The sequence below is a fragment of the Peromyscus maniculatus genome, chromosome 19 (assembly GCF_049852395.1).
Source record: "Peromyscus maniculatus bairdii isolate BWxNUB_F1_BW_parent chromosome 19, HU_Pman_BW_mat_3.1, whole genome shotgun sequence".
Taxonomy (NCBI): domain Eukaryota; kingdom Metazoa; phylum Chordata; class Mammalia; order Rodentia; family Cricetidae; genus Peromyscus; species Peromyscus maniculatus.
The window spans coordinates 15,218,531-15,242,750 of NC_134870.1; the positions used below are offsets into that span (position 1 = coordinate 15,218,531).

At 46.6% G+C, this 24,220-nt stretch overlaps 1 protein-coding gene across 12 annotated transcripts in view; it reads left to right on the forward strand.

Moving 5' to 3' along the window:
- The window catches only part of Fhod3 (formin homology 2 domain containing 3), a 425,281-nt gene that overhangs the window by 209,701 nt on the left and 191,360 nt on the right, over positions 1-24,220 (forward strand). Inside the window, exon 1 of one of the 12 annotated variants that reach the window (XM_076554844.1) lies at positions 17,763-17,781. The exons of the other annotated variants lie outside the window; for them this stretch is intronic. The gene's annotated coding sequence lies outside the window, so the exon portion shown is untranslated. Of the gene's footprint in view, positions 1-17,762; positions 17,782-24,220 lie in introns of those variants that run through there. 12 annotated transcript variants of the gene reach the window in all.

The window sequence follows — 24,220 nt, forward strand, 5'->3', positions numbered from 1 at the left end:
CTGGTAAAAATCTGCCGTTCAGTTTGGTGCTTCTTGCTGCTCTGTCTGCAAGCACCGTATGGCAGTGGGGAAATCGGGCTTCCTTTGTGAGGGTTCTCACTATTAAGATTTGGGAGCAGTCTGATTTAGGTGACTTACCTCTGTAACAGGAAGGTCCGTTGGAGAATTCATGTTTATCCTCCTTTTTCTTTTCATTGAAAAACTAAAGAGACAAGAGGCTTGAGGGGAGTTTTAAGAGTACAAAGAGGCTGAGGTGGTCTCAGGCCTGAGAAAGCTGTATCAAGTGCCACAGAATGGTGATCATCAGCATCAGGATCCAGACCTCAGGCTGGGTTCCCCACGGGCTCTGGAACAGTGGGCTCTGCTCTGGGAGGGTCTGCTGGGTTCTAGGAACAGCACTTGACCTTGAGAACCTTTGCTTCTTGAGAGAGACCAACCTTGCAGAGTGGGCATGTATGATGCTGTGAGCATTGGGCTGTCTTTAGGTAGAGGGTACCCATACTCTCCTGTTAATGATGCTCCTTACGCGGCTGCAGAGATGGCTCAGTGGTTAAGGCACAAACTGCTCTTGCAGAGGTCCTGGGTCAGTTCCAGGTAGCCACATCAGTCCTTCCCACTCTGAGTTTCAGGGGGACTGGCACCCTCTTCTGGCTTCCTGGGGGTATCTGAACACATGTGTTGCACATGTAGGCAAGCAAGCACACACAAATACACACAAAATTTTTAAAAAAAATTATCTCTTACCAAACATGCTTAATAAATTCATTTAAAATATCTTAGACTTTTAAAAGGTACTAGATAAAACTTCATGTTTATTATTTCTATCTAATGATAAACTTAAACAACATTGTTCTTGTGTGATTTCTTTTTCTCTATTGACAAATAGCACCTCCTCACCACCCCATTCTCTCTTGATTTTTGCCTTGTAGGACTCTGCCTAACCTGTCACGTGACATGTGACTGGGTGACAGACTTTTGTGTATCACCTCTTTTGTTCAGTCAAGTGTCCTCTGTGCCTAGAACAACAATGTGACTACTTGTTTTTATGACTATGAATGAGGGACCATAATGCTGTGGTCTAGCTATTAAATATTCCACAAATGCCCACATGTCAAAGACTTGGCATCCCTAGCGTCCCTGGTATCCCTGGCCATGGCTGTCCTGGGAAGTAATGCAAATGATAAGAGGTGGAATGCACCTGGAGAAAGTTAGGTTAGTGGATATGTGTCCTTGGGGGGATTTGGGGACACCCCCTTTTCTTTCCTTTTGCTTCCTGGACATCATGAGGTGTGAGCATCTTTCTCTGTCACATGTCCCCATCTTGGGCTTTGCCAAAGACCCAAAGGCAGCAGGTCAAACAATACCCCCTCCCCAAGTCCCTGCAAAAGTGCATCCTAGGAGGGACAGAATACCTCCAGGACACGCATGCAGCACCCCAGCAAACATGATCTCATTGCTCTCAGGGGCACGTGATGAGTCACAAAGGACACCTGGAGTGGCTGCAGAAATGACTGGACTTTCGTGTGCAGGTTACAGACCACAACAAGGTCAGGGAAACATCTCCCAAATGGGAATGTCTGGAGTGTGGAACAGCTCCTGCCCCTCTGATCTGCAGACAGTGTCCTGAGTCAGGCTCCCTCACCCATGGGCCAGCTCCTCTTTGAGTCTTCCTTTGTGTCCCGTGTCCCGTGTCCCGTCCCCCCCCTCCGTTGTTCTCTCCCCCCCCCCCCCCCCCCCCCCCCCCCGTCCATCCTAGCTCCTCTGCATTCCTTTATCCCTTTGCCTTGGAGCCCTGTGCTTTTCTGCTGAGTTAACTCATTTCCAGCCTATTCCCCTGCTCTGTGCTCACTGCCTGCCTGTCTCCTCCTGGCACGGTACGCCCTGCCTTGTCGTCTCAGGCTACCATGGAAGATAAACCCAAGTTCCTCTCCTTAATATTTATTCCCCATAATTTTTATCTGGAGTATCAGCGAGACTCTGTGATTTCAGAATTAAGTACCTTAATGTGTAGAGTGCCTTTCGTTCTCAGTGAGTTTGGGGATGCACAGTGGCTTGGTCTGTGTGTTGGGGCACTCCAGGGCCCTCACCCTCCTCTTCCTTCAGCCCCCCCCCCAACCAATCTTCCCTTTCCTGACATAAGGAAGGAAGGGAAAATGGAACGAAGGGAGAGAGAGGGAGGAAGAAAGGATGGAAAGAAGGCAGGAAGAGAAGGAGGGAGGGAGGGAGTGGGAAGAAGGGAGGGGGAGGAAGCCACCAGTAGTGGCTTCTGTGGCCTTTGGAGGGTTGTGGAGCATATCCTCAGTGCTTTATGGCCTTGGGAAGCAGTCTACAGGGGGAACCTCCTGGCTTCCTCCTTCAGAGGCCATGCCTGCTCTGCTCTTGGCGGGAGACTAGACAGTGAAGACTTTCCCAAGAACCTTTGGGGCTCATATTCAGAGCCTCTCATTTCTCTCTTGAGGATAGGTTGTAGGGGTGGGTCAGTTTACTGGGTGTTCTGTACCATATTCCACCAGTCCTGGGGTCCCTCTAAAGCAGGCATGGCAGCTCACCTCAGCCATTTTTGCCCACAATATTTCAGGCTTACATTTGCTGAGTTCTTTTGAATGTTTAAAGCAACAGTAACATTCTTTTGGGAAAGATTGTATTGCTAAAACTAAATGGTTATTTGAGGGGAAAAAAGCAGTTTAGTTTCATCCTGGTGTTCAAATCCCTCTATAATATGGTCCACACCTTGATGGATCGTCTCACTGGCCTCCGACACCAGCTTGGTGGCTACCCACCGGGGCTTAGCAAGCCCATATATGATAACATTGAGATGTTGATTCTATGAAGAGTGTTGTGTCTCCTGCCCTGATGGCAGTCTGTGGGCCCTGCACACATGCCCGTCATTTAGGACAGAGTTCTGAATCAGCCACTGCCGTTCACTCTGTCAGACCTGCCCTGTCCACTTCCCCAGATGAGTCCTTCAAGAGGCTAAACTGTGAATGACATGTGCCTCCTGTGACATAGGCCTCCATGCATGGCTACCGAGGGGCCCTGCATGCTCACCTGCTCCCAGTGCTGAAAGAGCATGGAGCCTTGGGAAACGAGGTGAAATGTAACAGTGAGGATATTGTTCTTTGGAGTCCAACATAGCGTCCATTCACTGTGTTGCCCCTTGTAGAGAGAATTCAAGGTGCTGGCCTGCTGGCCTGAGCTCCTCAGGGGTCACTTGGGTCAGGAAGGCCATGTCACTCAGGTGAGAAGGGTATTCTCTGGAACAGGAGGTCGACAAAATTTCCATCATTGGTGGAGTGGACAAAGGGGAGTTTCTGGCTTACAGGAACTGTGTGGTATAGATACCCAGGCAAGGATTCTGATAACTGTGCCAGCCTGCAGGGCTGCCTCTGGATCTCTGCACTGTAAACATGAAGAGTGAGAACTGAGCACCGGAGGGCTCAGGTGGGGTGGGGGGTGGGGACCCTGCTCTGTACTTAGTGTGCCGAGGTCACACGAGCTGAGGAGACAGCTGGAATGGTATGGGGCCCGAGCAGTGGATAGGGGAGCAGTGATTCCAGAAATTCCTGTCCAGGAGTTCTTAACTTTCCTAGTGCTGTGACCCTTCAATACGATTCCTCATGTTATGATGACCTCCAACTATAAAACTATTTCATTGCTACTTCATAACTGTAATTTTGCTGCTGTTATGAATCATTATGCAAATATCGGATATGCCGGATATCTGATATATGATCCCCACCCCAAAGGGCTTGAGAACCACTGCTTTATCTAGTCTCTGAATGATGGGGCCTGAGGGGACAGGCCTCAGGTGAAATTTCCACCTAGACGAGGAGACTTGGGGTGAGGTCATTTAATTTTAGGCACAAGGGCAGCAGAGAGAGAAACCTTAGAGGTGTGTTGTAGAGTAGGAGCTGTTCCTGGGATGTTTATGTGGAATTGTTGGATTTTAGGATTTCTGAGTCAAAAACAGAAAGGTGGAGTTTGAAGTACTCTAACCCACAGCATACCAGTGTCACCTAGAGGCAGAGGCTAGTTAGCCTTGAGAGCCATGCTGGGTCTGAACTGGCCCGGGCTCTGGGTTTTGGTGGACCATTGCCTCTCCTGAATCACAAGGATTGAAGGACAGGGGTGTGGCCACCTTGGCACAGGGTCAACAGAAGTCATCAGTGGAGCCGAGCAGCATCAGGAACTGTGTGTGTGGAGCTCCACGGTAGAGTCAGGTATGAGGGTGCAGTCTGGTGACCCCAACACACACGGGACACAGGCAGATGCCAGAGAGAAGCTAGGAGCAGCGGGAGGAAGGCCCGAGCAGTGGGAGGAAGGCCCAAGCAGTGACAGGAAGGCCCGAGCCTCGGTGAAATCTGAGGGGCAGGTGTGCCGTGTCATCTGGATTCAGGAGAGAAATGCCCAGCACTTGAAGCACATATCGCAGGTTTATGCCAGGGTATCAGGGTAGCTCTCAAAGGGCAATCAGTTCCTCAGTGGAAATGGAGACACTGCAGGGCATTAAAATCTAAGTGTACAGATGGGGAATAACTCAGTTAAGTGCTGCCTTGCAAGCTGAAAGCATGGGTTTAATCTCCAGAACCCATTTAGAAAATAAGAAAAGCTGGGTGTGAAATCTGGGTGTGGGAGCTGGCTGTAATCTGGAACTGCAGAGGCAGCCTAATTGGTGAATTCCAGGTCAGTAAGAGACCTCGTCTAAAAAAGAAAGTTGTAACAGGGTTAGAGAGATGGCTCAGTGGTTAAGAGCACTTGATGCTTTTGCAGAGAACCCTGATTTGGTTACCAGTATCCACGTGATGGCTCACAACTGCCTATGACTCCAGCTGCAGAGGTATCCAGCACCTCTGGCCTCCAAGAGCACTAGCATGCACGCACGCACGCATACACACACACACACACACACACACACACACACACACACACACACACACACACTTTAAAATAAATCTTTTAAAAATTAAAAATGTAAGACATTGTGTGATGCCTGAGAAATGACACCAGAGGTTGGTCTCTGGTCTTTACATGTATGTGCACACATGTATACATGAACATGCACATTTGAGCTACTGTGCTGGTTAGTGTTAACTGTCAACTTGATACAACCTATAATTACCAGGAAAAGAATCTTAAAGAGGAATTATCTAGATGTGGTGGTCTCTGGCATGCATAGGAGAGTGGGTGTTGTCTTGATTGTTAAGTGTTATGGCAAGACCCAGCCTATTGTGGGTGGCATCATTCCCTAGGCAAGGGGTCCTGGACAGTATAAGAAATGAGGAAGCTAATTAAAAGCAAACAAGGATTCATGCATTTGTTTTCTCTCTGCTCTTGACTGTAGATGTGGTGCTTTAAATTCTTGCCTTAACTCCCCAGCAATAATGGCCTGCAACCTGGAATTATAAACCAAATAAATTCTTTAATCTCTTATTTGTTGCTTTTTTTTCACAGCAACAGAGATTAAAGTAGAATACATATATACTCATGGACATGCATACACACACACACACACACACACACACACACACACACACACACACACACACACCAACCTTGAGTGAAACCATTTAGAGACTAGCAGCCTGAGTTTAGTACCAGGAGCTAAAATGGTCAATACAAATTCCCAGGGACTAGAAAGCATCTCTCTTATAGGGTAGGGTGGGATTAACCAGTGGGAACACGTGTGATGTGTTTGGTCTTATCCCAGCCCACAGTGAGATCTCTGGAGGTGATTGCTTTGCTACTGGCGTGACTGGAGAGAAGGGACAGGTGAGGACCGAGGGGCTCCAGCCAGCCCACGGGTGCCACTCTGCCTGCCTTAGGTGTCTTCACAGGGCACATGGCCAGAACAGCCTCCCTCTATAAATACGTGTCTTCAAAGAGGACTTTAGCCACAGCTCGGTGAGTGGCACAGAGCAGAAGGGACTCGATTAAAACTAATCTCAGGGTTGAGACTTCTACGTGAGGCCTGTCTGACTGCCCTGTGTCACTGCTATTGATCAATTACTACCCACAGTGGGAGCTGAGTCTGCATGGCTTAGTCAACTTCCCCATTTCACTGTCCGTCTGCCCAGTGGTCCCAGAAACACACCCTAACAAGGAACAGAGGCTTGCTTCCCTGAGAGAAACTTGTAAATCCCAGTGGTGACTTTTTCCCAGCCCTGTAGATTTGTTCCTAAAAGGTTAGTCAACGCACTTGGTCACATCTGTCTAGGTTTCCTCATCAAGTGGATGTTGGGAGGTAGAGACCTGCTGGGCTGGGCTGTGACCTTTTGATGTCTTCCATTTTCTTTCCTCTTTGTTTTATGATTTAATTACTTGACCTATTTGTTTCTTCCAAACCACAGCATGTCATCTCAGGAAACCCCCTCTTGTAGACAAAACAAACAAACAAACAAATATATAAATAAATAAATACAAAACAAAAAACGCCAAATGAGAACAACCAAAGCTTTGCTTCAGAGAAGCTGGGCTGTGTGAGCCACACACAAGGCATGATGGGAATGGTCAGTGGCTTGAGTAGGATCTCTAATTTTACTCTCAAAGAGGGGAAACCCATGCTTGCCACCCACACAAAGCTTTAGCAAAGTCTACACAGGCCTCAGGACTCTGGGGTGCAGGGCTGGTAGTAGCCTCTCTCCTGCTTCCCCTGTGTCCCAAGCCAACTGCTTAAAGGTCATTGTCAATGAAATGCTGGCCATCGAGGGGAATCCATTGTTTAAGTTCAATGTTATCCTATTTAGCTGAACATGGAAACACTGTGTGTGTGTGTGTGTGTGTGTGTGTGTGTATCTACTCAACAGTGAGAAGTCTGAGTTATAGCATAATTTAAATGAATCTGCCTGTCGTTTTTAAGTTAAAAAGTGGCCATAAGAGGAACATCTCACTGTACTTTAGTAACTAGTTATTTAAAATCATCATATTTTATTTGAATGACGGCTTTAGCAAGTTTAATACTGCTATCACTTTTTTTTTTACCAGATTATTTATATTTATGCCAAAGGTGGCAGGCAGACTTTGCTTGTGTAAAGCTAGGAGATAAACATCTTAGCCATCGCATTCCAAGAGGCAAATCTGAAATTAGAGCAGGTACTTCCAGAATGAAAGAGAAAATCTACACAAATGGCTTTATTGGTCAAATTCAAAATATAAAAGTGATACCTGATTTCTGTGTTGTTATAACTCAAGTCTAATCATAACACCAATGCACTTGAGTTGGAGACAATAACATTTTACTTATTTGGAATTCATTGTTTCCTGTCATCAAGTTGACTGCAAAGCTTCATCTGTGGAAACTGCTCTTAGCTTGCAGCCTAAGGTAGCGAGCCAGGTTCGGTGCCTGGGCTCTGCCTTCCAACCCCCAAGTTGATCTAATTGGCTAGGAAAGTTCCTCTCTCTCTTTTACCAGCAGTGATCCTATGCAAATATGGTTTCATCTAAATGTAACCACCCTTACATATGAACTTTGTGACAAGCTGACTCTAAATCATTGCTGTGTTTGTGTAATCATGGAAGAAAGTCTTAGAGATTCCTTGTCATGGGAAAATTAATAAAAATAGTTGTGACCCATGGTGTCTCAGTAACCACAGGTCTGGAGGATGGCACTGGTGGGTCCCACTGCACTCTCCCTGTTGTTTCCAGCTTTGGGCTTCTGGTCTCTTCCCTCCCTCCCTCCCAAGCTGCCCTGAGGAAAGTAAGTTCCTGTTGGAGGCATAAGAGCCTGAGCTGTCCTCATTAGGACCAGAGAGGAAGGCTGAAGAAGGGTAGGACCAGAGAGGAAGGCTGAAGAAGGGTAGGACCAGAGAGGAAGGCTGAAGAAGGGCCCATCTGTTCTTTCACTTGACAGCATTGCCTGACGGGGTGACCCACAGGTTCTGCACCACAGGAACCCAGGCAGTTGGGACGCCCTATGCTGGCAATCTTGGCCCTGTTACAAATGCCCAATAAATACTCCCTTTTCCCCTTAGTTCAGCTGAAACACCATGATTTTTCAAGTGGAACCTTTTCTAGAAATAACAATAAAAAGGAAAGAAAAACAAGAGTGGAAAAAGGCGAATGTGGATCTCCGGAGTACTGCTTGATGAGAATATGCACATCGGAGTTAACCTGAGCTAGCTGTGGCCTCCCCCAGGTGAGACCCCTCACTCTCCTGGTGGTCTGCGACCCTGGCTTCCGCTCATACTGCCTGGCTACTGCATGGTTAGGGGTTCGAGTATAGTGTCTAGGATGCAGCTCCTTCCAGAGTCTCCCTGTCTTTACTCCAGAGGAGATAAACATGCTCCCCCATTGCACCTCACTTCCTGTGATGTTGTCAGAGTCTCCCCTTTATTCACACTTGCTGTTAAGCAAGGACCCCAAGTTTCCCAGGCTTTTTCACATCTACACTTGTCACTGTGGCTCTGGATCTCTCTGTTGCCACACTTGGCGACCTCTCAATGGTTTTCCATGCTGCCGGGTGTAAGTGAGGGCCCAGTGAAACCACAAAACTGGACTACTCCAGGGATGGAAAGAAACGTTTATTAGGTGAATGAACAAACTACCAGGCTGCCTCTGAGAATGGAGGACAGCAGCTCCACGAGAAAGCAAGCAGATTTTATATGATAGCAGAGTGGGGGATCTTGGAGCAGATGCAGGTTAATCTGGAACCAGATGCCCTTGACTGAGGTAACTGGGGAAGATCAGGGGAGTCGTGGCTGCCCTGCTAAGCAGAAAGCTTGCCTATGAGACCTGCTGCCCTGGTAAAGAGAAACCAGGTTCCGGAGGAATGCTGGGTTTAGGCTTCTGTTTGTTTCCAGTCAGAGTCCTTCTGTTTAGGACCATTGTCACCTGCACTGCCATTGGGGAGACCCGCTCTGGACTTCACAATCCCCAATAAGGATCTCATCCTTGAGTGTACATGCAGTGTCCCCCCGGTTTACCCAGGAGCCAGCAGAAACCACACAGGAAACCTGGACTTTTGCCTGCGCCTGGTGTATCTTTGTCTTCTGGCCGAGATAGCCACAGAGGAGGCCGGTGGAGTGTTAGAACATTTACTGTGGAGCAGTTGGAATAAGGTGACAGACAACACTGTACAATGATGAAGGAGAGCACACAGAAGCCATAACAATGGCAAGCATGCATGCACCAACCAACAGAACCACCAGACACGTGGGGCAGAAACTGCTAGAACCTACGGGAGATGGAAAGGTTGGTAGCTGTGTCTGGAGACCTCAGTAGGCCACTCCTCATGACTGACAGGACAGCTGGAAAGAAAGCCACTTAGGTGACTAACATCCTTAACCAGCAGCCAGCACACTTGTAGAACACCCCCCCCCCCAACAACAGCAGAGTGCATGCTATTGTATTCTAATGATCTCTTCTTTATTCTGGCTGCTTCAGTTAGCATACGAAACAGCGGGGTTCATTACAGCATCCTCATTCATGCCTCCATTCCCACCTTTGCTTTCCTTTCCATCCCTTACAACTGCCCCTTGCCCCAAGTTGTCTTCTCGGCCCCGCCAACACCCCTCCAACCTGCATTTCACATGTGAGAGGCAATGCGGTATTTGTCTCTCTGACGCGGGCTTATTTCACTCAGCTTGATGATTTCACCCATTTTCCTGCAAGTGGCTTATTTTTGTTCTCTTTTATGGCAGAACAAAACTCCACTGTATGTGTATACACACTATAGTTTCTTTATCCATTCATCCATTGAATGCATGTAGGCTGAACCTGTATCTTGACTATTGGGAATTGTTTTGCCGTGAACATGAGCACACAGCTCTGAGTTATGCACAATTAGATCCCTGAGGGGATATACTTAGGAGTAGAATAACTGGATCATGTAATAGTTGTGTTGCCAGGTGCTTTTGTTTTGTTTTCTGCTACATTCACTTTCCTACTGACTGCATTAATTGACATTCATGGCAACAGTATGTAAGAGTTCAGATTACATATTCTTTTCAAAGGCCCAGAAAACATAGCAAGACACATTGAATACTAGTCAGTACAGACCTCAATACACTCAGAAGAACTAATATCACACTGGTACATCCCTTTCTTTCCAGTACTTGGATAAGGGTAAGGCAGCAGGATCATGAGTTTGAGGCCAGCCTGGGCTATATAATGAGTCCCAAGCCAGCCTGGGCCACAAAATGAGACAGTGCCTTCAGAAACAAACAAATCCCCAAACCTAAAACTATTCAGAGTACATGATCTCTAACCACAATTAAACTAGAAGTCAAGAGTTGGAAAATAACAGGAAAACCTGTCAATTCATTTGGCAAGTAAGTAATATCTTTCTATACGATTCATAGGTCAAAGACATTCTCAAGAGAAAGTTTAAAATACAAAGAGAAAGGGTATATAGGAAAAATATAACATAAAAGCTTATGGCGTGCAGTAAAATCAGACCCGGTGAGGAAACAGAGAGCTGTTCAGAAAATAGGAAAATTCTGAAATGAATAGCCCCAGTTACCTTCTCCAGGAACTGGAGAAAGATGAGCCAAGTGAATCTAAAATAAACAGAAGGAAAAACCAAGCTGAGAATTGGGGTCATTGGCAGGGAAAATAATGGCAAGAAAGAAAATCAGTGAAATGGGGATTTGGCTGTTCCAAACCAGCAGTTAGAGGCTGGCAGGAATTATACAAAGAAAGAGACTCATGGCAGAAAGGAAACAGGGGTTATCCCTGTACACTCCTTAGACATCAAATGAGTAACAAAATCACTACAACGAATAACCCCTAAAATCCGATGGCTTGAATAAAGCCGGCCATTTGTCCCTTAGTAGGTGAATGGTTAAGCAAATGATGGCACATCCATCTGTACAATACTATTCACCAATAAAAAGGAGTGAACTGTTGGCGTGCATAGCTTGGATGGCTCTTACATACTTTATGAGTGTAAAAGGTCAGTTCCTAGAGGTCATACACTGTAAGAGACCATTTGTGTAATGTCCTTGGAACACTATTGTGCAGATGAGGGTTAGAGAGGCAGGGGGTGGATGGGGTGACATGGGGTGGGTTTTGTGTGATGGAGTAATTCTCTATATTTTAGTTTTGTTCACTTGTTTTTTGAGACAAGGTCTTGTTATGTAGCCCTTACTAGCCTGGAACTTGGTATACAAGAACGGCCTCAAGCTCAGAGATCCACTTGTTCCTGCTTCCCAAGTACTGAGATTAAAGGCATGCACAACTAACTACATCTGGCTAAAATATTTCCTTTTTAATTATGTGCATAGGCATGTGCCTGAGTGTGGGTTTGTGCATATGAGTGCAGTGCCTGTGGAGTCCAGAAGAGGGCTCCAATCTCACAGAGCTTGAGTCACTCTGTATGGGTGCTGGAAACCCAACTCTGGTTGTCTATAAGAGTGGTGCATGTTCTTAACCATTGATGGCTCTCTGTTTTAACCGTGGAGACAGATACATGATTCTGCACATGATAAAATGCAGGCATTACGTATTGTAACAGTGTTAGATCCTTGGTCTGACATTTTGCAGCAGCTTTGTAAGATGCACCCTTGTGGGGTGGATGAGGAAGAGCATGCAAACCCTCCCTGTACTGCCTTTTAGTCTATTTATTCATTTGATTTTCATTATGTATATGGGTATTTTGTCTGCATGCATGTCTGTGCACCACTTGCATGCCTGGTGCCTGTGGATGACAGAAGATGGCATCAGATCCCCTGGAATTAGAGTTACAGACAATTGTGAGCTGCCTTGTGGGTGCTGGGAATTGAACCCTGGTCCTCCAGGACAGCAGCAAGGGCTCCTTATAGATGGGCCATCTCTTCAGCTCTATGTTACCATACTGCTTTGTCACTGTGTGTTTCTATGATCAGTAGACATAGAATACCACTAAGCTTCCACAGAACATTCTTTCTACTCTGTGGCCTCCTCAGCTCCCCACAATCAGTGTGAACCACACTAAACATCTGTTGGGTGAAATGCAAGCATGGAGTGGTCTCTTGGTCTAGTGGCTTTTGAGCTCACAGCACTGTTCTGCTGTTTATAGTCAGAGGTGAGTGGGATCCAGACTGTGCTGAACAGCAGAGGGAACTGAGGCAGGACTTGAACAAGAAGGATATGTCATGACCATGCTTGAACAGGTCACAGACACTGAAGACACAATGATTCTATAGAGAGGTTCAGAGGTTAAAACCAGGGGCTAGTGCGTAGGAAGTACCCAGACTGATTCCATGTAATGGAATCCCCGTCACTGTCCAGAGAGGAAACAGGCATGGCTTATCTCTGAGTCACGTGGGCCTGGAGTGGTGAGTGGAGACTGATGATACTTGTTGGGGTGCTTGAGTTGTGGGGTAACTATAGTGGCTGAAGTGGGGACTTCAGGGGACTTTTCACAGTGGACATCAGAGGTGATGGTTAGGTCAACATGAAAGAAACCTAATACCAAGTAGATCAGACCTAACCAAAATTTGAAAAGGTCCATTTCCGCATCTGTGCTATTTTAAGAAACTTAAACTGAGCAAGATAACTTCATTATAGAATACAGTTTGCAGGGAATTAAGTAAGCCATGAGGATTTGAGGGTGGTGGGTTTTAGTGAAGTCCCTCAGAATGGAAAGCAGTGTTGGGTCATAGTGGGTAGGTCCTGGGAGAGGCCTGGCTCTGATGTGGCCATAGAGGAGAAGCCTTGGCCATCTGGGAGAGGCCCGAGGATCCAGTGGGTTCCCGGCCACCCCTGGCTTCAGGTTGCCTGCATTTAAATCATAACCCCTTTCATTATGTTGTTCAGCAAATGTGCTTTCTGCAGATCAAAGCAGATTCCTTGATGACACACGTCAGGACTGTGGGCGTGGGGTGGCGTGGGCAGGAGCATTAGGCAGGTTTGTAGGGCCATTCCCAGGATGTTTCCCATGTTGGCTTACTCGTCAGGAGGTAGAGTATCCTGGTGCAAACTGCCTTCAACACTTTTCTGGAATGAGCCGAGAGCATAGGCGAGTTTGTAGAGTAATGCCTCATAGACAATTGCTGAGTGTTTCAACATTGGGCACCTTTGTGACCAGAAGTTGGGGCAACTGGGCCTGGATTTTTTCATAGATGGTTTAGAGATGTCCCTTGGGAGAAGGGGTTCAGGGTATGAAATGCACCTCAGAGCTCAGCTTGTGGGGGATTTGCTGATGGAGGGAAGGTGATACATGTGAGGTCATTTGACTCCATTGTCCCTCAGTCTGCTCATGGGTCAGTTTATTCTCCTTCCTCAGTGGTGCCCATGACTGAAGCAGGTGCGGGGAACAGTGGGTGGAGGGGTACAGGAGGAGAAAGGGGAGCTGGAAAAGCAAGGCACATTTCAAGGAAGGCGCTGTAAGGAGGCAGCCCAATAGCCCCATCTGATCTCCCTGCCCCAGGCCTCAAAGCGCATCTTATCCATTGATACCCAGTAGGCCTCTGCTTTCCTCTTCACGTTGACTTCCCAGCAACAGGAAGTACATTAGGCCCCATTCTTGTTCTGTTCCTGTAAATGAAGAGTCATCGCTATGTGTTTTTGAGGGCACTTGAAATTTTTGTGACAAAACTGAGAAATAAAATAGAAATGTGTGTGTTTACTCATTCCAAATGAAGTGGGAAGTTAATGAGTGGTCAATCAGATGTGGGCCATGTCTATAGGACACCAGGATTATGGGAAGTTGTTCAAAGTCGGGGTTATGGGTATATGGTTTCCTAAAGCCTTTTAAGGTCTATCCTTTTTAAAAGTTGGAATTAAATCCTGCAGTCATTTTGTGGGGCAGGGTTGGAATTGAACTCTAGAATTGAACCGAACTAAATCTCTATGTTATCTGTCTCAGGAATTCTGAGAAATTAATGCCCCTTTTTTAAGTGCTTCAAGTTTTGATGATGATGATGATAATCCACTCCTGGGAAGAGCCCTCTGCTCAAGTCTTGTCCTGAGGGAGAGGTAGGACGGCTGTGCCAGCATCTGAAGGCTCCCTGCAAGCATTCACCCTTGCCAGTCCGGTCCCCACATCAAAGCTCATTTGCAGATGGGAATTTGGACTCCATTGGGTAACACTGGAATTAAAAGGCCAGCATGCCGTGGTAGGGCTATTTATAATGAGGGTGGCTCTAATGGGTTTCCCATAGCTCTTTGTAGTGAGTACTGCCCTTGTCTTTCACAGAGACACGTCCTGTGGAAATGGGCTGGGTCTGAACTGAGCCAGACAGGAAGTAGAATTCACCAAGGTTTGCATGGTTCAGTGCCCTTCATCTCCCAGATGCTAGGGAGAGGCAGAGATGTCTCTCTCATTGACGAACTCAGTTTCTCACTGTAAAGAATGAAGAAATTAGTATTGCATCTAGTAATTTTCAAGAAAAATGATAGCCTTTGAATGCTATTGGTTTCTAAAAATACAATAAAATGGGAGCCATTTCACTGAGGATCTGTGTCAGGTTTATGAGTTTTAATCTTTTACTTTCTGGACACACACACCTACATACATTATATAACAAGATATTTTGCATAGTGTATAATTTGCATATACAGTCATGTTACTTATCTGTATATGATATGAATACATATACATATATAGTGCTTTCTGAATGCTCACCTTTTTATGTTGCTTTCAAATCAATTTGCTGAAAAAGAGTCCTGTTGGAAGAAAGCTTTGCTTTTTTTTTTTTTTTTTACTTACAAAAGTTAGACACTTGCATCATCCAAGAAAAAAGAAATTGGTATATTTAAACCACAGGTTGTGTGCACGTGTGTATGTGTGGGTATACTCATCCATGTGTGCATGTATGGAGACCCAGGAGTCAGCATTAGATGCCATCCTCCATTATTCTCCACTTCTGTTTTTCAGTCCTGGGTTTCAATAAACCTGGAGCTTTCTGATTTGGCTCTCTAGCTGGCCCATGACCCCGGGGATCCGCCTGTCTCCATGCCCTCAGTGATGGGCTGCAGACCCATGCTCCCATACCCAGCTTTCACGTGGGGGCTGGGGATCTGAAATCAGGTCGTCACCATGCTTGGGCAGCAGACACTCGACCCATTGAACCATCTGCAGACCCTGGACCACCATCTCCTAAACTTGAGGTTTGTGTATCTTCCTTTGCAAAAGGGATGGAGCTGTAAACTGCCAGCTGGTTTTACAAACTTTCTGAATTATAGCGGGTACCAGTATCGCAAGACAAAGCCTCTTGTGATATTCTATTTAAAACACATGTAGCATGTGTGGAAGCTCAAATGGAAGAGGGAGTGTATGCATGTCACATGAGGGTTAATTTTACACGTCCACTTGCTTGGACCAGTGTCTTCAAGATACACGCTGCAGCGTTTTTTCTGATTGCTGCTGTGAAGTTGCTGTTTTGATGAGACTTAACTCTCATAGGGCAGACTGCTGGTGAGCAGACTGCCTTCCCCAATCGGTGAGACTGGGGTGAACACAGACTGAGTTCTCCAGAGCAAGAACGAGTTTTGCAATGAACAGCCCTTGGGTGAAGTAGGTTAGTTTTTTTTCCCCTGGGTCTCTGGCACAAAAGTCTTTGACCCTGAATTTCTGTATCAGCTCTTTCCTGGATCACCAGCTCATCAGCTGTCCCTTCAGAGGGTAGACATGCACATTTCCATAAGTGCATGAGCCAATTCCTTAATCTATATACATATATTACACATACTTTATAACAAGTAAGATGTACTATACATACCCCTGCTGGTTCAGAAAACCCTAACTAACACACTTCTTTTATAGAGTAGCTCACTGGTGGAGAACTCTGTGACAGAACAATTAAATTTCATGTTTTCCCTCAAACCTGACTGGATCCTATAGCCCAGAAGAACTTTTAATCTACCTAGAGTAAACCAAAAAGTGTATTTTAGGTTAGGGGTGTGTGTGTGTGTATGTGTGTGTGTGTGTGTGTGTGTGTGTGTGTGTGTGTGTGTGCGCGCGCGCGCGCGCGTGTGCGTGTGTCTTTTATTTTTAGATTACCACACAAAGTAGCAGGCTTCTTTAGGGTATTTTCATACATATTTGGCTTTGGTTGCTTCTTCTGCTCCCTTCCCCCATCTCCCTGGCCTTTCTGATTATATCCCCCCCATCACCACCCCCCAGTATTCTCCTTTCCATCTTTCATATCTCATGTGGTCTTTCACCCTCTCTATCCTCTTTCTTACGCCTCTTTCCCTGTCTCACAATCTGCTTCCTGATTCCCTGACCTTTACCCATGCACACATACACAAAAATAACAAGTAGAAGCTAGGATCTGCATCCAAGAAAAAACATGCCATATTGGTCTATGCCTTTTACCTTAATATATTTTCCAGAATAAAATTCCATTGTGCTGAAGTACCTCGTTCTTAGTATCTGTTCATTAGTTGATGGACTTGTAGGCTGTGAACAGAGCAGCAGTTAACATGACTGTGCAGATGTCTCTGTGATAGAATTTAAAATGATTATATCTTGCCACTGAGCATGGTGGCTGCACATCCCTTGTCCTAGCCCTTGGGAAGCCGAGGTAGATAGATTTTTGTGAGTTCCAGGCCAGCCAAGGGTGCATAGTGAGACCCTATCTCAAGGGGAAAGAAGTAGAATAGAGTGTAGTATGGCTAGGTCATAAAGCGCATCTATTTTTAGCTTAAATATTTAAAGTGCCTCCCATTCTGAGCCATCAGGCAAACTGAACTGCATTGAGATTCTATCTCACGCCAGTCACAATGGCTGCCATCAAGAAAGCAAAGGACAACAAAGGATGTGACAAGGATGTGGCGAAAGATAAACCCTATGTACTGTTGCTGAGGGTGTGGAAATCAGCATGGAGCAATCTCCAGAAAGAAAATTAAAAATTTCAGATGCTGCAAAGGTTTTGAAGCCTGCTGGCCAGGGGTGCGCAGGAAACCATGTTGGGGTCAAAGAGGACAGTGAATTGGCTCAAGTGGAGGTTCCTCTGAGTCCTAGGGCACAACATAAAAATCTGATGAGGGACTTGATGTCCCTCAAACTCGTCCACTATATTTTTTGAATGAGCGTTTGAAATAACTTCACATCTTAAAAATGTTTATGGGAGAAGGCCCTGCTTTGCATCTCTCCTGTGATGGAAGCTGGGGACGGTGTGTCTAAAAACCTCGATTAATTGTGCCTAGAGTTGGGTGGAGAGGGAAATGGAACATCACTGCAGCACGTTAAGTCTTCAAACAAAACACATAAAACGGCTTTCCAGTCGTTTATAGGCTTCTGGCACATAGTAGGTGTTTGTTAAACACGGCATACAAAAATGAGATTCTTGGGCTGTTAGCAGCGTCTCTACCTAGGGAGCAGGTGCAGGGGCAGGTGAGGCTGGAGACGACGGGGCTGCTGAGCGTCTAAAGACGCTGGTGGAGAGGCCATGCTAGAAGCCTTGCGAGGTGCCGGCCAGCTCCCCTTACAGCTGAGCCTCCCTGGCTAAGCCTCCTTCCTTCAGTCCACGGGGCTGTTAACGAGGGGGCCCAGACGCTACCGGATCAGCTGCTTGCTCACTACCTGTCAACTTTCCTTTTTACTTCTTGTTTGTTTCCTGGTTAATTGCCTCTGGTCCGTGGGTAATGCTTTACGATTGGGGCCAAAGCCCAGGCATTCCCTGGACCTGATGAATCAGTCTGCGTCTCTAGGTGGCTTTCGGTGCGAGGTGCCCGGCCCCTGAGTCACTGGCCAGTCCAGTAGCTGCAGACGCCCGCACGGCAACCAGCTCCTCGTGCCTCTGGATTTGGCAGGAGTTTAGGTGAGCTGGAGAGGTGGCCACAGGCTGGAAAGAGCCGAAGAGAACCAAGAAGGGTGGTAGACCAGCCAGTGTGTTTTGGAGGAAACCTGAAAGGCAGGTGAGTGTGTGTGGGCAAGCTGGGGCTTGGCTGCCATGAGCTGGGCTCCTTTCCTGCTGGAGTCTCTCAGGTCCGCCGCCTCCTCCGCCTCCTCACTGTCTCCCCAGCATCTTGCCTGAGCAGACCAATGGCTTCTCGGCATCTAGATACTTTTAAACAGAGAGGTTTCAAAAGTGATTCTACCCTTTAAAATGTGAACAGATGACAGCTTGCCTTAGGAAGTTGGATTTCTTAGATTAAAATCCTGGAAGCATTAAACTTCCAACACTGCTTTCTCATTTCTGAGACGCGGCTTCTAGTTTATCGGCCGGTGGTTGGTGAGGACCCCATGGGACGGTGCTCATAGCTGATGGCACCGGAGACAGATGAGGATGGCATTCGTGTGCTGAATTCAGGCATCAGCGTTTGCAGTTTATATATTCTCACCCTCTCTCTCTCTCCTCGCCTCTTCCCTCTGCTTCCCCCAACCCTCCAGGCTTTAACCTTTAGCCAGCAAAAGTTCATTTTGTGTCCAGTGGGCCAGGACTTGGACATTCAGTAACAAGTAAGACAGGCATGCTCCTGCCTCATGGAACTTTCCATTCTGGCTGAAGGTGACAGACCAGGAACTGATACAGGCTATAATGGATAGACAATAATGGCAGGTGGTGTGGCTGCTGTGAAGAAAACTAAGGCAGGGTGTGTGGATGGGGGGTGACGGGGTGAGATGGGCACAAGCTGTTTCGAGTGGACAAGGAAGGCCTCTCTGAGAGATGGCAATCTACCAAAGGAAGAGATGGGACTGGAGCTGAAGGTCCATCCCAAATGTGGGAAAGGCTGGACTCGGGGCTGGAGCAGGGCAGCTCTCCTGATCCTCAGCAGCCTGTGATAACACATTAGCTCAGAGATGCTTATCAGGGAGCAATTTGAATTACTGTCCATACCTGTAATTTTTCATACTTTGCCTATATTTAATACCTCATTAGCCCCCCTCATCCCCCATTGTGCCCTCTTTCCACGCTTCTTCCTCCTCCCCATAAACAGTCCCCCTTCTGGGGGAGTATTTTTTTTTTTTTTTTTTTTTTTTTTTTTTTTTTTTTTGGTTTTTCGAGACAGGGTTTCTCCATGTAGCTTTGCGCCTTTCCTGGAACTCACTTGGTAGCCCAGGCTGGCCTCGAACTCACAAAGATCCGCCTGCCTCTGCCTCCCGAGTGCTGGGATTAAAGGCGTGCGCCACCACCGCCCGGCCTGGGGGAGTATTTTTAACTTCTGGAAATTATGTGTTCATCCCGGTGTGTACATACATGTTTCTGTCATGTGCTGGGAAAGCGCCTTCTCCTCCTCCCGGATCAAGCTCTGTCTTATGACCACGGGAAGCACAGCTCTGCCCACTTTAGGCGACAAAGGAGGCAGAGGGCAGGAGGTCTCTGAGCTGTCTCCTCCAAGTCTTCGTGAGCAGGAACTGTTGGATCCTTACTTCTTTGCCTTGTGGAAATGGGTAACAACTTTGCATGCCATTTTCAAACCTGCCTGGTTAAAGACAAGTGAATATCCCCAGTGGCATAGGGAAAGCTAGGTCAGAGCTAGCCTCTTGTGGGCGGCAGTGGAGGGCATCCACGGAAAAGCCCTTTGCTGGAGAGGACTTGGCACACGGGACTAGAGCTATCTTGTAGACACGATTAGTGGAAATCCTTCTGAATCTGTGAGTATGTTAGGGAGGCTTTCTTCATGGAGGGGTAGGTGTGGGAGCTAGCTATTGGGGGGAAGCCTTAGGCTCCCTGAGATGTTTCTGCTGAGCCTGCCTTCAGTGTTATTCTGTCAGGGGTAGCTCCCCACACTGGGAGGCACCCGCCACCCAGGCGCTTCATGGTACTTTGGCTACAGTCTGGATTTACTCTTAGTTTTCTGGTCCATTATGGTAGTTCCTGAAATTTGCAACTCAGAATTTTTTTTTTCCCAAGGCAGGGTTTCTCTGTGTAGTTTTGGTGCCTGTCCAGGATCTTGATCAGACTCACAGAGATCTGCCTGGCTCTGCCTCCTGACTGCTGGGATTAAAGGCATACACCACCGCCACCCGGCTGCAACTCAGAATTTTGGTATTTCATTTATAAGACTGACCCAGGCCATCTCATTACAGTTTTGAACACAGCTGTGGATACTGGCCACCTCCTCTGAAGCTCTCAGAGGTGGGGCATCCCAGGAGCACAGTGCTTTTGCAGATGTTGGACTATTGTTTTCTCCTCAAACAATGGCATTCTTGCAATGGTCTGGGAAGTTCAAGCTATTCTGCAACTGGTCCAAGGAAGGATACTCTGGTGGCAGGGTGGAATGGCCATTAAGGATGATTCAAGTGCTTCTCCTGCAAGATGAGGCAAGATGGCTGATTTGAAATTGGACTTGGGGATCACAAGTCCATTTAGGTGGATGGGGTGTTTGCTTGTGGATCAGTGTCCCCACTGTGTGCGTATAATGTGCTTTGATACAATACTTACCAGGTGCTATAAGTGGACCCAAAATATTATCACAGAACATATGATCCGGAATGTGCTTCCTGCTTCTCACTGAGTCTTTGATGTTGCTGGGGAAACTGGTGTGGAACCCAAAGGAGAAGCGGCTGTAATGTTGATATTGCTTAGGTAACTCTGGGTAAAACATCTGCTCTCCTGCCTCTCCGAGCTGAGAGTGATAGAAAGGCTCCCTCTCTGTTCTCCTACCTGCAGGAGCAGATCGGTAGCTGAACCCTCGGGCTTTGTGGCAACCCAGAGGGGAATGACATCCCCAGGGAGACACAGGATAGTTTAAGGCCTGGGTGAGAAGAGACCAAAGACTGGGCAGTTGCCAGGCTGGGCTGTTTCTAGGTAAAATCTAAGGCTTTATGAGGCTAGAAAGCCTGAAGCCCCCTTCTCCACACTTGAGACTTAAAGGCCACTAGTTCAAATCTTCCAACATCTATGATTGTTTATTTTCCTTAGGAAATAGAGAAAGGGCTTTGTTTTTCCTTTGGGGAGGTACGTTCGTCACCGATGGAAAGCATCTCATTTTGAACCAAGTGCAAGGGCTTTAGATGTTCGTTTCCTCAAATGTTGAGGAAAAGGAAGGAAGAGCAAAGGAGGGAGGACTCCTCGGGGAAATTCGGGGGGGCAGAGTGGCAGAGTGTGGGGGGGAACTGGTGGCATTCTATGGCTTTATCCCAGTCATCATTGCTGCTGGCAGAGCTGAAGCACCTGGCTGGTGCCCCCCTAAAGCCGGCAGTCCAGTCGAAGCAAGGCCTGGGACAGCAGAGAATTAAGGGGGAGGAGTTCGATCTGCCTTGGTGGAAGTTTAAAACTAAACAAGTTTGTTCACATACTCAGCGAGCATCAGCTTAAATCGATTTCTCAGTCACTCTTCTTCCTCTGGGAAAAACACTTGGACTGATTCGCCGGGGAGAAGACATTTGTTCTGGTGGGTGGTTTGGGGGCATATTCCTTTTGTTAAGTGTAACTTGATATTTTGAGGCATTGGTGGTAATTATTTGCGAACTTAACTGTTAACGGCATGAGCAGAGACAGGCAAAGCCATCTCTATGATTAAGATTAGCGAAGACACCCCTCACCCCTAAACATTTCCTGATGTGCCCTCATGGTCATGCTAGTCCCCAATATCACCCATTCCTTCCCTAGGCACCATAAAACCTCTGTCACCGCAGATGAGCTCGTATTTGTAGAATTGTAGTAGACATCAATCATATAGGGTATATTTTATTGTCTGACTTTTTTTCAAAAGACCTTTAAAAACAATTCAATACCATTGTGGGTTCAGTCATTCCCTTTTTGATGCTGCTGCTGTATTGCATCTGGCATCTCTCCAAAGGCCCATGTGTCAAAGCCATGCCCAGAGCCTGCAGTGCATTAACAAATGGTGCCATCTTTAGGGAGTGGGGTCTAGGAGAAAGAAGTTCTGGGATATATGACCCAAAGGGAATATTCGAATCACAGCCCCTTCCTGTCTCTCTTGCCTTCTGGCCACCATAGGTGAACAGGACTTCCATGCCACAGTCCATGGTGTTGCCATGGGCCGAAGGCAGCAAGGCTGAAACCGTGAGCCAAACATCTTTCTGTTAGGTTGGCTTTCTCAGATACTTGCTTGCAGCACCATAAAGTTAAGTAGTAGAAGGGCAGCACTGTACTGTGCAGCCGTACCATCGCGAACCCACTCACATGGCGATGGAATTTTAATGGTCCCATTTTCGTGTTATTAAGAATAAAGCTACAGTGAGCATTTGTGGACAAGTGTCTGTGAGGACACAAATTTCTCCGTGGGAAATATCTAAGAGGGAAAGGTTGAATCATGAGCTAGGGCTATATTATTCTAAGATTTTATTTGTTTATTTATGTTTGTTATTGTGTGTGTGCTCATCAGGCTGGCGTACGTGGGCGGATGTGTATCGTATCCTGCCCACGGAGGTCAGAGCAGCTTTCTGGAGTTGGGGCTCTCGTACCATTTACACCGGTTCTGGGTATTGAACTCGGGTCCCCAGGCTTGCGTAGCTGCTGCCTTTACCACTGTGCCATCTCTCCATCCCTGTGTTTCTGTTTTTGCTTTTTATTTCCACAGCAGCTGTGATATTTTAGTTCCACAGTGACTGCTCCATAACATCCTTCCCCTATAGAAGGTGGTGACATTGGCCATTCTGCCCGGTGAGCAGGGAAGCATCCTTGGGGTGTAATTTACATTTTCCTGCTGGCAGATGAGCTCGAGCCATGCCTTGGTGCCTCGGTTTGCCATCCCTCTGTCTTCTTTGGGTGAAATGTTTGTCCATATACTTTGTCACTTTTAAAATGAACTGTGCATTTCTTTCAAGATTTGTTGTTTTGTGTTTCCTTTATTTATTTATTTTTTTTTTGGTGTTATCATTCTTGTTGAGTTTTGAGAGCTTGTGTTAGTTCCTCCTCTCATTTTTCTGACAAAATGCCTGACGAGCCACTTCCGGAAGGCGGAGTTGCCACTGGGCATGGTTTGTCTCCACCCCCTTTCCTTAGTTCATCGCACCTGTGTTCAGAAGTTCCAGAACTTCTTTCTCTAACACCTGTTTTGCGTTTCGTTGCTGTCATTCTTATCTTGTTGGGTAACTAGGGAAATGCGTTATTTCCAGTTTAATTACCTAGGAGTGTTTGTGTAGAATTGATACTTTTCATCTTTCAATGTCTAGTGGAATTCACCAGTACGGACAGCCGGGTAGGCCTGCCACTCATTTCCTAGAAAACACTGAGCTACATGTTTTGTCTCTTCAATGAGTATTGGCCCATCCGGGTGCTCTACTTAGACTTCAGAGAGGATTTGTTACTTTACATCTTCCTAAGGAATTTGTGGATTTTTGTCTGAGGTGTTCGGTATGCAGGCACAGAGTGGACATGTCCTGCCATCTTAGCGCCTGTTCCGTCTGGGGTGTTGCCCATCTTTTCCTAAGAGTTACACTTGTGTCTTCTCGCTCTTTCCCTGGCTGTGACTAGAGGTATATCGTTTTGTTGACTTAGTCAAATAACCAGATTTTCTTTATCGTTTTCCTTTTTTTTTAAATCACTGTTTTTTTGTTTATTCTAGGGCTGTGGTTCTCAACCTTCCTAATGCTGTCACCCTTTAACACAGTTCCCCATGTTGTGGTGCCCCTGACCATAAAATTATTTTCATTGCTACTTTGGGACTGTAATTTTGCTACTATTGTGAATCATAGTGTAAATATCTGATATGCAGGCTATCATACATGACCCCTGTGAAAGGGTCATTCGACTCCCAAAGAGATCGCAGCCAACAGATTGGGAACCACTGCCCTAGACTTAACTTGCTCTCCTTTTCCTAGATTTTTTTACTTATTTTCATGGATGAATCTTGTTTGTGTGTGTGTGCCAGTAGGTGTGATATGCCCCAAAAGAAGGTGTCCCATCCCCTGGAACTGGAGTTCCAGATGGTTGTGAGCCCCCATGCAGGTGCTGGGAATCAAACCTGGGTCCTTTAGAAGAGCAGCCAGTGCTCTTACACCACTGAACCGTCTCTCCAGCCCCACGCTAGCTTCTTAAAGAGAGGGCTTTAGCCAGCCATTTGACCCTGTGTTTTGTGTAGCCCGGCCCACAGTGCAGGGATATCCCATCTCTATGCGTCCTGTGTGCATCATGACGTTTATTGCAAGTGTTTTCTATGGGGCAGGATCTGATCTGTTTTTGAGTACTTGAACAGAGTGCATGTCCTCTTGTGTAAAAGTCTAAAATGTCATTTAGTCAGGGTGACGGACACCTGTAACTACTTTCTGGATTTCTGTCCATGTGTTCTATAATTACTATGAAAGGAATGTTGATAATTGGAAGATTTTCTATTTCTCTTTTAGTTCTATTGTGTGTGTGTTTGTTTTTGTTTGTGGTGTGTGTGTGTGTGTGTGTGTGTGTGTGTGTGTGTGTGTGTGTGTGTGTGTGTGTTCCTCTTTCTG